This window comes from Bubalus kerabau, chromosome 11 (genome assembly GCF_029407905.1).
Source record: "Bubalus kerabau isolate K-KA32 ecotype Philippines breed swamp buffalo chromosome 11, PCC_UOA_SB_1v2, whole genome shotgun sequence".
In the NCBI taxonomy this organism is placed as follows: Eukaryota; Metazoa; Chordata; class Mammalia; order Artiodactyla; family Bovidae; genus Bubalus; species Bubalus kerabau.
This window is the reverse complement of record NC_073634.1, coordinates 78,164,630-78,178,087: the sequence shown is the minus strand read 5'-3', so window position 1 is coordinate 78,178,087 and position 13,458 is coordinate 78,164,630. Positions and strand designations below refer to the sequence as shown.

Here is a 13,458-nt window from a genome sequence, read left to right as displayed (position 1 = left end):
CAGGGAAACGTGGGTAGGCAAGCAGAGGAGGGCGGGGAGAGCCTGCCAAGTACAGGGCCTTCCGCCTTCAGCCCAAGCCCTGGCCCATTCTCCCATCTGACCCAAGGCCAGGCCACAGGCAGCATGAGCAGGAAGCCTCCTCTTAGGCCCCCCTAGAACAGTCCCTTTGGGGGCCTTCTCCGTTTTCCACTCATAAGGACAGTCAGAACATGAATTGGCCGTGTGCCTATCCTCCCACCCCCGGAAAAGTACCCATTGCTGTGCGTTGGATGAGAGCAGCTCAGGGGTGTGAAATGAGGCCCAGAAGACCCTCCCCCACCCACCTCCCCGGCCCATCCTGAGGCAGCTAAATGTTTGGTTTCAAGAACTCATGGGTGGTTCTGTGAGACCCCAAGATAGAGCACCTCCAGCCTTGACCTTCATTTAACCCCCTTCCCCAGGACCCATTTTCATTCCAGATCCTTGAGAACAGAGCCAGGGGAGGGAAGACACCAGGATATGGTTCGAGGCTGGGCCCCGGCCCGAGGCTTAGAGCAGAGGGTGTCAGCAAACCAGCCTCACTCTTGACCAGACTGAGGGGTCTGGCAGTCAGGATGCAGAGCACCTGGGAGGACCTGAGGCTGCAGCTGAGTCTAGGGGGACGGGGGTGGGGAGCTTACATACCCCTAGACTTGCCCATCCCCTCTAGGTCCACTCCTGCTGAGTGGAAAGGCAGGGCAACCAGGCCTGGACCCAGGTGTGGGCAAGAGGGTGCATAATGGGTGGTCTGCCCTGCTGGGCTTCCAGGCTCCCTCTCAAAGAGAAGTAGATGGTCTAGAAGTGTGAACCTCGGGCGAGACGCCTCAGCCTCCCAACTTACGAACCCTGAGATGGGGAGGGGGGCTGCAGACCAGAGTCTTAGCAGAGTAAGGGCTCCAACCAGCCATTCTCATCCAGCCTGCCCTCCTGAATCTCTATCTTTATCCCTACGAGCAGTTTCTAGGCCTTGTCAAGCATCCCAACAACAAAGCCGTGTCTAGATCTCTGTCGGGTTTAATTCCCAATCTGATTGAGTCTGGACTGCCTTTGTTTTGAAAATCAGCACTAGTTTTAAATGAGAAAATTACATCTACATTTTGGTAAACTCTTGCTTTGTTTAAGATCTTTTTTTAAAAACTGACTACATTGTTTTTTGATTTTTTGTTTGTTCGTTCGAATTGTTTTGGTTAAGCTCCCTCTCCCTTTGGAAAAAAAAACTGTACCCACAGTTTATATGCCACCAAGTGTGACACACTGGGTGCTGGGTGCCCCGCTGCTCCCAAGGCTGTGCCAAGGCCTGGGAAGATGGGAGACTGTCTTCTCCCATCAGGTAGGGGGAGGAGTGTGTGTCCACCCCGCCCTCACCCCATCCCAGGGAAGCTCCTAGAACCGATGAAGTTCTTGCTGCCTTGCCAATTTCAGGCATCCCCCCAGGAAAAGGTGTTGGTTCTGTGCCACAAGGTAACTGGCCCAGACAGGACCGGTTCCTGGTTTAGGGCTTAACATAGAGCTGGGATCCACCCCATACCCCGCCCCCTGAAGCTGCCAGGCGTAGGCACATCTGATCACCATTAGGCATCTGAGTTAATAAGATCATGAAGATGTAGGTGGTCAACGCAGGTCCCTGCTGAGCTCCTGTTCAGGCTGGGCCTGCAGGCCCTGCAGAGCCACGCCTGTAACATCATGTGGGGTCAGACAGCACGAACCATCCTCTATCATGGGCCTGAGCCCACAGACAGGAAGGAGGAAACCCCTGGTGGGGTTTGCTCTTCCAGCCACTATGGTGTGAATTCCGTGCCAGGCCTGGGGATGCTGTGGGCCTAGAAAGTGTTCACAGCCCCACCTTCTGGGGAGCCAACTAGATTCTCCCAGCTCCAGCTGGTGACCTGTCCATCACACCAACTTCCATAGTTCTCCAGTGAGCTGGCTGTTTCCCCGGAAATTACATTGAACTCGCTTCTCTATTTACGGCCCTCGTCAGCTGATTTCTCCCCCCGGTATTTGCAGCAAAGAAAGACAATGAAGCCTGCACGCACAAATGCCTCCCAACTCAAGCCTGGGTGGGTTTTTTTCTTTCTTTCTTTTTTTTTTAAGGTAATTTCTCCTTTCATTTCTAATCTTAAAAGCCTTTATTGCTAAAGCTATAATTTATCTGTCAGATCTAATGTCAAACAACTGCATATTTTTTAAAATAAGAAACCCGAATTTTGAAACCAAATCTTTGAAACTTGCTATGTGAGAATCATCTTCCTGACAAGCCCACGTGGGTTTGGATTTGGGTCACTTTTAATTTTGCCCCTAGGGATTTTACATCTCCGAAGTCCAATTGATTTCACACTCCTAAATGACAGGCAGCTGGCTCCGAGCAGGAACCAGGAGGCCCCGCATGAGAACATCAACACTAGTCAGAACTCTACTTTAAAAAAATAGAACTTTCCTTTTCTCCTGTTCTCTGTCTGAAAGCTTGCCGGGCATTATAATAAGATCCACCATAGAACTCCTTGAGATCTAGCTCATTAAAGTCCCACGATTTTTCCTACTATTGTTTGACGTGACAACCTGGTCTCTCGCGGAGCTGAGTAATTACGAAAAGATCCCCTCCATGAAGAACAGGTCTTGCCAGCCAAAAGGATGGGCCACTGGTATTTTTAGACTTCATTAGTGCCCTGATTTTAAATTTCACATTTTGTTTCTTGTAATTACCTTCCCATCGACTGAGTTGAAATTTCAGTTGGGGCTCTGTTACTGTGCCTTCCCAGAAAGGGTGTTGGGGCTTTCATTTAAAACTTAACCAGTTGAAAAACACAGGTGGTGTGGAAATGCTTTTTGATTTGCAATAGGTCAAGCGATTGTCTCTCATCTCTGACTAGAGAAGCCGGTTTGCATGCAGCTCCCTGTAATGAATGTTATTTCAATGCATTGTGTGCCTATAGATTTTTTCTTCAGAAACTTGAGATAAACCTTTCTTTCTCGAAGAACAATTTGGGGTGGGAGGAATCTGTAGGATTTCTTTTCTTTTTTTTTTAAGATTATATATTGAAAGCTAATTAAATTTTATGTGTGCAAAGTGATAAGGGGGGGATGAAGATTTAGTTCTACCCGAAACCTGTTAGGAAATCCCTGAGCTGTTTGTTGGTCTTGTTGCATTGCACCCCTGAGCTGATCCGCGGGCAGAGGTGGTGACCAGCATCAGACCTTGTGAACCCGGAAAGTCCAGTGTCACTGCACCCATACCACATGAACCCAGCTATGTGTGTGTCACCGCAGAGGTGCAGGCTACTGCTGTCATTCTTTCTAGCCCCTACCTTCTTCCATGAAGGACTTCTGGTGGCCAGGAGGGTGACCAGAGACCCCTGAAAGCCCCAAACACTGGGCCTAGTGGTGAGCTGCAGAAAGGCTATTGTAATTTCATCTGCATGTCTGGGGAGAAAGAAGCCAGGCTGCAACTGTCCCCTCTGGCTTCTGAACCAAAAAGCAAAGTCCAAGTTTACCAGCAGTGAAGAGGCTTATCTCTTTTGACTTTAGATTTCATAGGCCCCAGGTGAAGGGCCATAAGGGTTCTCAGGGTTGGGGAGTCCTGTAATAGGTGTGTGGGCAGCCCCTTCCTATGGGTTTTGCATCTCCTCCCATTTCACCCTTGCCTCTGAACCTCCACACCATGGAGCTCTGTCTATCCTCTGCCACCTTCTGTTTGGACAGCAGTTGCCCCAGCCTCCACAAGGGGCAAAGACAGGATCCAGGAAAGGGACTTGGAGGCAGAGTGGACAGCTGTGTGACTGCAGCAAGACTTCTAGCCTCCCTCAGCCTTCCTTGCCTCATCTTGAAAATGGGATGGCAGTACCACAACCATCAGGCAGAGAGCAGAAGTGAATGAGATCACAGGCTCGACCGTACAGAGCACTGTGCCCACTTACCACCAACCCGGTTGCTCCTGCTAACATAGGCCCCAGCTTTGGGGATTTTAGCTGAGAGAGAAGCTGGCAAAGACACAGAAAGCAGGGCCTCCGCCCCAGTGCAGAGGAGATGGAAGAAGCCCAAGCTTGTTCACGGGGCTGCCAGCCCCTTGTCAAGCTGCTTAACAGGAATGCTGTGTCCCCATCCCTAAAAGGGAGTGGGATGAGTCACCTTCCTCGCCCCCAGCCCTGGCGTTCAGCATCGATCTCATCTCTCCCCGCACCAGCCTCTGACACACTAGGGCAACCCACTCTCTTAATAACAGATTCTAGAAGAAGCTGGGGATGCAGGATAAAGCTGTCTGCCCACACACAGTTAGCCCAGAGGCACAAATGTCCCAACTGACATCACCTTGCCACAGACCTGCTCTTCCTATCTCTGTCTCAGAAATGATACCTTGAATCCATGCAGGAGTTCAGAGTCCAAACCCATGGTCTTCCTTATGCCCTTATGCACTGAGCCTGGAAACTCCTTTGAGTCTGCCTCCTCTAAATTGGTCCTCTCCTCTCGGTCTCCACACCCTCCTTTCAGGCCAACATCACTCCAGGACTGCATCAGTGGCCTCAACAGTACAACCCCTCCTGTCCAGGGTCCATGCCGCAGCCAAAGTGATCATTTCAAAACACAAGTCTGATTCTGTTACTCCCTGCCAAATGCCTCCAATGGCCCCATTGCTCTCAAGACAGAGCCCCACCCTTGACACGGTGCTCCAGCATCCAGCTCCTACCTGCCTGCCTCCCAGCTTCATCTCTCACCATCTCTCATCGCTCTGATAGCAGGCTGCCCTGTAGCCATTCCATGGTCTGGGTTATCTCCTGTCCAGCTCTGCTCTGAGCCTTGGCTGAGCACTTATGATACAGTTTGCTTGTTTCTGGGTCATTCTCCCAACTAGACTGTGAGGTCCTGGGTTGGGGGCCGGCACAGACTCCACCCCATTCCATCCCAGTTTCCAAGCCAGTACCTGGCACTAAATGGTGAAGAGTTAGAGGAATGAAGCATACAACACTGGGATGGGAATTATCCAGCGAGGTTCCGTGACTTCTCTGCAGCCGCCTCCTCCCTTTGTATGGTGAAAACAGGTTAGTACTTGAGGGTCAAGGCATGCAGGGAAGTCTATGTGAGACTTCATTCTGTAGCTGCCTGGTCCCCCCATCCCTGCCCCATACTTCTGGGAACAGAAGTCCATCTATTTCAAAGCTCCTCCTGTAGCCAAGCATCTCCACCAAAATATTAATCCTTACCCCAGAGCATATGGGAACTGAAACTCTGCCTCAGTTTCTTCATCTGTAAAAGGGGGATAAAAAATAGAATCTGCTTCTTACAGTTGTGAGAATTAAGCAATTTATTTTACATAAAGCCCTTAGGATAGTGCCTGCTGCTGCTGCTAAGTCGCTTCAGTCGTGTCCGACTCTGTGTGACCCCATAGATGGCAGCCCACCAGGCTCCCCCATCCCTGGGATTCTCTAGGCAAGAATACTGGAGTGGGTTGCCATTTCCTTCTCCAATGCATGAAAGTGAAAAGTGCCTAGCCCTTTGTAATTACATATAAAAGTGTTTCCTATGATGATGTACAGGACCATCCTTCAGTGTCCACGGCCTTTTAGGAACCCAGGGGAATGTAGGGAAGTAAAGACCAGTTTGCCTTCCAGAGTCTTAGGTGATTATGTTAACATCATGATGTTTGAAGCACCTAGTTCTCAGAGGTCCACTTTGTACAAGAGAAAATTGCCTTCTCTCATTGTAACATTTTACAATCCCCTACCATCACCATAACAACCAGAGGGAACCAGCCCGTTGCTGGGAACCTCCTCCTAATTCCAGGAGCTATTTGTCTTGGGAGGACTCCTCCTAATGACCCACAGGGACTCTCAGCATCCTTTGACGTTCAGCTTGATATTGGGGGTGCCCAAGGCACTGCAGGGGTCCTCCCCCATAGCCATATCAATAGATGGGACAAATATAATTATGTCACTCCTGCAGACAAAACAACTAAGGCTGTAGGTGAAGGGGGGTGAGGAGCATGTGGCTGGCAGTGTGAAAGGTGGCCAGAAGCCCAGGTCCTGCACCAGACTGCTTGGGTGGAATTCAAATTCCACTACCCACTAACCCAATGAACTTGGCTAGAAACCTGGTATCTCTAAGCCTCTAAGTTATCTGTAACACAGAGATAATAACAGTGCCATCTTCTTAGATCTGCTTTAAGGATTTAACAATGTATGTAGAGTCTAAACATGGTGCCTGGCACATAATATGCTTGCAATAATGTTAGCCGTTGTTATTACTACCACTACTATAAATTCTCAAGAATGCTGGGGGGTGGGACAGGGAATGCTGTCTGAAGCACCTTTGGCTCAGGATCTCTGTTATTTTTAAAGCAAGGTTGTCCAAAACATTCTCCCAGCTCTGACTGACACAACACTCAACACAGACCTGGAACCAAACCCACAGTCCTGCCATCATGATAACTTTCCCCTTTCCAGCCCCCACCCCAACACACACGCTCCCCCGGAAAATAAGTGTCTCAGAGCCTATGGAATCTGAAAGTCCATCTCATCTCCATGAGGTCTTTCCTCCTCTCCTGCCCCCAGCCTGCCACAGAAGGCCCTCCTGTCTTCATAGGGCTCTGTCCTCAAGGGATTTGTGAATCATTAATTGGAGGATTGTCCAGGGCTTAACGGTTTTGTTAACAGATCATTTGACAATAAATGAACCAGGCAAGTGGAAAATGCAGCACAGCGGTCAGACCACCCAGCGATGGTGTCATGCTTGGAGCAGCAGGTGGGCCCTGAGCCCCAGCCTGCGTTTGTCCCTCTCGGGGCCCCACTGCTCAACAGAGCACAGGCAGAGCGGTGTGCCCTGGGCGCCTTCTCAGTGAGCCAGGAGTGGTACGTGGGCTTTCAGCCCTAAATCTCCACTGAGCATCTTCCAGTTCAGAAATCCCACTCTGGCCCTAACTGTCTGACAGGCAGGGCGAGAGGAGTCCAGACAGTGACTGGAATGGGGTGGTGGAGGAGGCTCTTCAAGTGGGAGCCAAGGGAGGAAACGTTTCCATTCCTGGGATTTCAGAAGAGGATGGTGATCCACAGCAGAAAGCCAGCTGCCAGGGTCCCAAGCCCTGTCTTCTCTCGGAAGTTGTGACCCAAGCAGACACCAAGCAGGAATGACCACTAGGTTCTGCATCACTGACACTCAGAAGTCACTGACAGGCCCCAGCCATGTTACTTCCCTCCCTACCGCACCACTAGGCATTTACCAAGCAACTAGGGGGCTTCCCCACTGGCTCGGAGGTAAAGAATCCGCCCGCCAGTGCAGGAGACTCGGATTTGATCCCTGGGTCAGAAAGATCCCCTGGAGAAGGAAACAGCAACCCTCTCCAGTGTTCTGGGGAGTGCCATGGACAGAGAAGTCAGGCGGGCTACAGTCCATGGGGTTGCAAAAGAGTCAGACAGGACTTAGTGACTGAACAACAACAATGTGTGTGTAGTATTAGGTACCTACTGTGTGCCGAGCCCACACTTGGCTTCTCCCAGGCACAAGAGGCATGCCCCGTGCAGGTCTTGGCTCCTGCTGAGCCTGAGGTCCTGTGATCGTGTCCACAAGGTTTCAAACACCATGTTGGGTGCTGGGAGGGATGGAGGTCTCCCTGGAAGACCCTGAATTCCACTTGGAGGGGGGCGGGCGGGGGGCAGTAATAAGAGCTAAGGGGCTGGAAAAGAGAGGTCAGTGTGGACTGAGCCTTTAAAGGCAGTTGAAATGATTCAGAGGAGGCAAGCGGAGGCAGGTAGTTCCACAGACACCAGCTCTTAGGAAGAAGGCCTGAGATAAGTGCCAGGAACCCAGAATCATGATTTCAGTTCCACACACACACACACACACATCTACCCAAATGGTTTGCCCATCCTGATCAAGGACAGGTTCAACTAGTGGTTTATGCTGATTTACACTCATGAAATTCAATCTCTGAACCCTTGACACATAAGGTCCAGAAAGCCTGGGCTTTGCTCGGGCTTCCCAGCAGTTCTCTTTACCTCTCCCCATCAGTGATGGCACAGTAAGGGTCCATGATCTTGGGCAAGTTCAATTCCTCAGTCCCCGTGGCCATTCTGGTCTTACAAGGTGAAGCCCTCTTGGTCTTCAGAGGCTTTCCTTTCTGGGAAGGAAGCACTTTGGGGTCATTAGCTTCCAACTGGGAAATTGATGCACACTCGGGATCCAAGAAGTGTCGATAAACATTTCTCTCTCCTATCATAACAGATGTTAATGGCAAGTTTCCTGTGGCCTGATCACTATTCAAACAACCAACATGTGCCATCTTGCTAGGAAAGGCATGTCCTGTCGGGCTGGCCCCTAGGGCTTTTTAGTTCCATTTTCAAGGTTAGAGATGAGTTTCAAGAAGGGGAGAGCTGTGCAGGTCTGGCGTGCCTGCTGCCTCTTCCCCAGGGATGGGGAGGTATCAGTACCCCAAACTGTGAGACTGTGGCACAAACCTGGCTCAACAAAAAATGTTTCAGTTACAACTACATTCCATTCAGGAGCATGCTTATTATTCTAGAAATTGAAAATGTGAAAATAATACAAGCATAGTAGGTTAGGAATACAAAACATCATGTCAGTTGCTTGAGGAAAACAATGGCCAAAATGTTGCCATCTATTGAAACTGTTGTCATTGCCTGATTTCTTAGTGTAACTCTCTTTAAAAACATGTATCTTAGAGGGAAGCTCAAGCATATTCAGTGCAGCACCAGAATGATCTTCGCTTGTAGCTCTCCCTGCAGGGTTTTGGATGACCAAGTACAGCACTGTTGACCGTCTTGTTTTGCCCACTGGCTTCTCACTGCCTTTTCCTCCCCTCTTCCCAGTGACCACTCAATGCTCTCATGGCTCAGTGTCTCAGACCCAGGCCTAACACACATCCCAGGCAAACACCTATTAGTTTTTTTTACCACTTTCTGCAGGACCAATGTCATGGGCTATATGTTAGTTAGATCAGGCCTGCATTACAGAATACTACAGACTGACTCAACAGAAGTTAATTTTCCCACAGTTCTGAAGGCTGAAAATCCAAAATCAGGGTGCGCACAGGTTTTCTAGCGAAACCTCTCTCCGTGGCTTGCAAACGGCCGTCTTCTCAGTGTCCACACGTGGGCTTTCCTCTGTGCATGGGCTCCTGGAACCTCTTCTTATAAAGTCATATTGGATTAGAGCCCTATCCTATGCTCTCACTTAACCTTAAATACCGCCTCAAAGGCCCTATCTCTAAATATAGTCACACTGAGGGTTAGGGTTTCAACGTAACAATTTGGGGAAGAGGGGCCTTCCCAGGTGGCACTAGTGGTAAAGAACCTGCCTGTCAACGCAGGAGACGTAGGAGACTCGAGTTTAATCCCTGAGTCAGGAAGATCCCCTGGAGGAGAACACGGCAACCCACTCCAGTATTCTTACCTGGAGAATGCCATGGACAGAGGAGCCTGGCAGGCTACAGTCCATAGGGCTGCATAGAGTTGGATATGACTGAAGCAACCCAGCAGCAGCAGGACATGGTTCAGTCTGTAACAGGCTATATGTATCAGTGGAGCTGGCAAATGGAAAGGGTAGCCCCTCACCACAGCAAAGCTACTTACTTGACAGTTACAATGTAACCGCATGTATTTTCAATGCCTGATACTTATTTGACCTCTTTCATCGATTTACTATTATCATTTTTACCAGTTTAACTTTAAGCCACTCACTCTATTCCTTGTCAGCTGAGCACTGTCTGTATTTTCCACTGTTAGAATCATCCATATTTGGGGTTAATTTTTTATTTCTGTAGAACCTTCATGCTGGGAGGGATCTCAGAGCCATCCAGCAGAAGCAAGAATCTGCCCTCCACCGCTGGGGACTAAGCTGCGGCCACTCACAGCTAGATGGTTTATGATGTTAAATGGTCAAGAGCTGTCTTCCTGTAACTTCCATGGTCTGCCCTCTGGGCCCATCAGAGCAAAGCTGGCTCCTGTTCTCCATGACAGTCCTTCAGATTTGTGATGGTGGCAGAATTTCCTTTCCTACAAATATCTCCAGTGACCTCAGCAGTTCATCCTATGGGTCCTTCAGTCCTTTACCATGCTGGAGTCCTCCCTAATCATGCTCCAGCTTGTCGAAGCACCTCTTAAAGGGACACCAGGCAATTGTCACCCCCTTGGTCCTGAGCATCACACTGCACATAGTCTAACTTTTCTATAACAATCATGATTTATTTGTATAAAACACACTCATACACACCCAGACACACACACACACTCCAAGTTAAGAGAAAAGAAAAAACAACCTCACAAAAATCCTCCTGTCCACTCCACCAAATCTTTAGGGTCTCTTCCCTCCTCTTTCTCATCAAGGTTGGGTTTATAGATCATTCCTCTTTATAGAGCTCCCCTTTCCTATAACCTTTTGCCCCCAGTCTTGGCTGTAGCAGCAAGCTTTCCACTGAGTTTTCAAAATTATTTCCTCTGGAGACTAGGGGTTAGATGTATCTCAGCCCAGCCTCTCCACACCCACCTCACAGCTGTGCTCTCCCCCAAGCACTCATCACCTGCCCCTCCTTTAGTGGGAATTTACTCCCAAGCAACACTCTATCCCCCTCCTTTCCACCCTCTGCCCCTCCCCCAGGACAGTGAATGTCAGCGTAGGATATTATCTTAAAGGTCATTTAGAGACCCACCACCCTCTCAGTTACAGGTGGGGAAACTGAGGTTCAGAGGTGTCACCAAGATATGACAAGGAACCGCCTCTAGCAAATTCCCTGTGACCACCCCCAGCCACTAGGACCCTCTGCTGCTAGGAGTTCTCTCTAGAAGCTTCTCTCTCCCTGCAGACCAAACCCCACTTAGAGTCAGGCCCAGCGTCTGCCTGGATGCACTGGGTTTGAACACTGTGCCTCTCCAGGACCCAACCAGAGGGGTACACACTGCCTGGCACACACAGCCCACAGGAGTGCTGTGCTGGCTGGCAGCTCCACCAGGCCTGAATGAGAGGAAGGGGAGGGACAAGTGGCCACATGCTTAAAGGGGGGCCAATTCATGATGCCAGCATGTGGGCAAGGTCTGTGGTGGCCCTAGGAATGTGGACTGATGGAGAAGAAACATTGACCAGCAAGCAGAGGGGCAAATTCTGTAATGTGGGCTCCAGGGCCCTCATCCCATCACTCCCGTGGCTGGGGCTTGTCCTAGAAGTGCCTGCTTAACGTTCCTAAGCCGAGCCCCATCCTCCAGGTCTCTACAAATATTGGGTGGTTTGGGGCTTTGCTTTTAACTTGGGGGCTTTCAAAACTGCCATTATATTGTGGTTATTTCAGTAAGTTGAGGCCCATTTAAAGAGCGCAGCTCCCTCCTAGAAACATGAACACCTTTAGTGGCCAGCCATGTTGGTCCATTAGAGTCCAGAGAATCTTAAAGAGCCAAAATAGTGGCCCAGTTCACACACCCAGGATGTCTTCCTCTTGTTCAAACCCCAGGACCTGTTGCCAAGGACCTCACAGGCCCCTACCTTTAGGAACCACCAAGTGGTGACTCTGAAGGCTCTCAGACCATCTGGCCCTTTGAACAGACAGCTTTCAGAAATTCTGACTGATGCAAAAATAAATCCTGTATTTTCAGTCTTTCTTCTATATGGAGATATTCATTACCTTCTTAGACCCACCAACAGTTATTTACGAGGTGAGGGTTTTTTCGGTGTGAGCAGGGACTCCAGAATTCCTAATTTCAGGTCATTCATCCCAGAAGGCAGAGAAGTAGTCATGTGGCCTCCCTCTGGGTGTTTGCAGTAATGACACCAACCCAGGCTGTAAGGCTGGACCAGCCAGGAGGTCTCGGGCTGTGTGTCAGGGACCACCATTCCAGGGGGCTGGTGGCCAGTGCTCATAGAGGTACCCTTGTCTTCTGGAAGGGCACAGAGTGGGGAGCCAACATTTTATGATCTATTCACTCTGTGTTTATGTAATCCTTGCAGTGGTCCTGTGAAGTAGATCATAGGTGGAAAATCAAAGTCTGGGTATATAATCAAGACCCAAGCATAAGTGGTAGAATAAGAAGGAAGTCGACCAAAACTACCTGCCTCTGACGCCCACCCCATTCCAACACACCACACCTTGAAGCTTCAGGTTACAACCTGTACAGTCACTAGGTATGTTTGGAGTAAGGATGGGTAAGTCCCATGGCGGCTGTCTTATGTCTCTAAGAGTCATGCATCTGATATTTCTCAATATAGACTGATGATTCTTGGGTTCTTTCCTCATCTCCAAAAGTGTCATGTAATGGATGGGTGACTGGACAGGTGGACTTAAGTCCCAAAGTTAACCCTCGCGACACATGGGCATTTTAGGGAAGCCACAGACAGGGCATTCGCTGACCACCACGGAAGCCACTGGAGCTTGGGAGTCAGGCAGACTTTCCTGTTGCTACATCTCCCACGCCTTATACAAAGTATTGCCAGTGCAATAAAGTTAATGGAGCCCATCATCCTATGAAAGAACCAATTCTGGCCAAAGATGATACATCTTTGAAGTTAACGAGGTCTATTAATTGAGCTTATGCCCTTTTAAATGAGCAAAATTTTTGAAATCTACTAAATAGCAGCACATCCATCTAGACGTAGTTACTGACACCTCATACCTCTGTCCCTGGTGGTTCAGACAGTAAAGAATCTACCTGCACTGCAGGAGACCTGGGTTCAATCCCTGGGTCTGGAAGATCCCCTGGAGAAGGGAATGGCAACCCATTCTAGTATTCTTCCCTGGAGAATTCCATGGACAGAGGAGCATCGTGGGCTACAGTCTACGGGGTCGCAGAGTTGGACACTATTGAGCGGCTAACACTTTTCATATCTCTGTCACCGATGGACAAGGATCCACCAGAGTAGAGCTCTGGGAAGTGGCTTTCAGCCAACATCTAGTACAGCCACCAGCTCCTTGGGAGCTCAACAGATATGTCTGACCAGCCATTCTGGCCTGAATCAGCCCAGTACAGCCATGGGGACCAGACAACCATATGGTAAATCGCTCAAAGAAAAAAGCTATCAAACTGAAGCATGCTCTCTCAAAGAGCACCTACCCCAACCCACAGCCTCTGAACCCTTTAGTCCTGGCCTCAGGATTAGGTTTGAGAGCTGCACAGGACTCAGCTGGTTGGCCGGCCCTTCAAAAACAATCACTGCACAGGTGGATCTAGGGCTGGGTGGTCCTCGGGCTCAGGGAAGGGGAGCAGACACTGCTCCCAGGAAGTTGAGACCTGGAACTGGCCAAGCCTAAGGACGAGGTCCAAACCAAAGAGGGCCCATCATGCCAGGGCCCCGGGGCCCCTGAACACACACTGATGCTCTGCCCAATTTCAGTCTCCCCTCAGCTACCACCGCTCACAGTTGCTGAAGAGCACAAAGTGATACTTGTTGTGCCCACAGAACATCTGCTGAAGGCAAAACTTGTGTTTATAGTTCTTCACTTCAAAAGACTGGCCA

General features: G+C 49.7%; 1 protein-coding gene across 3 annotated transcripts in view; it reads left to right on the top strand.

The window, feature by feature from the left end:
• The window catches only part of KLHL29 (kelch like family member 29), a 238,969-nt gene that overhangs the window by 170,462 nt on the left and 55,049 nt on the right, over positions 1-13,458 (top strand). The gene's annotated exons all lie outside the window — the stretch shown is intronic.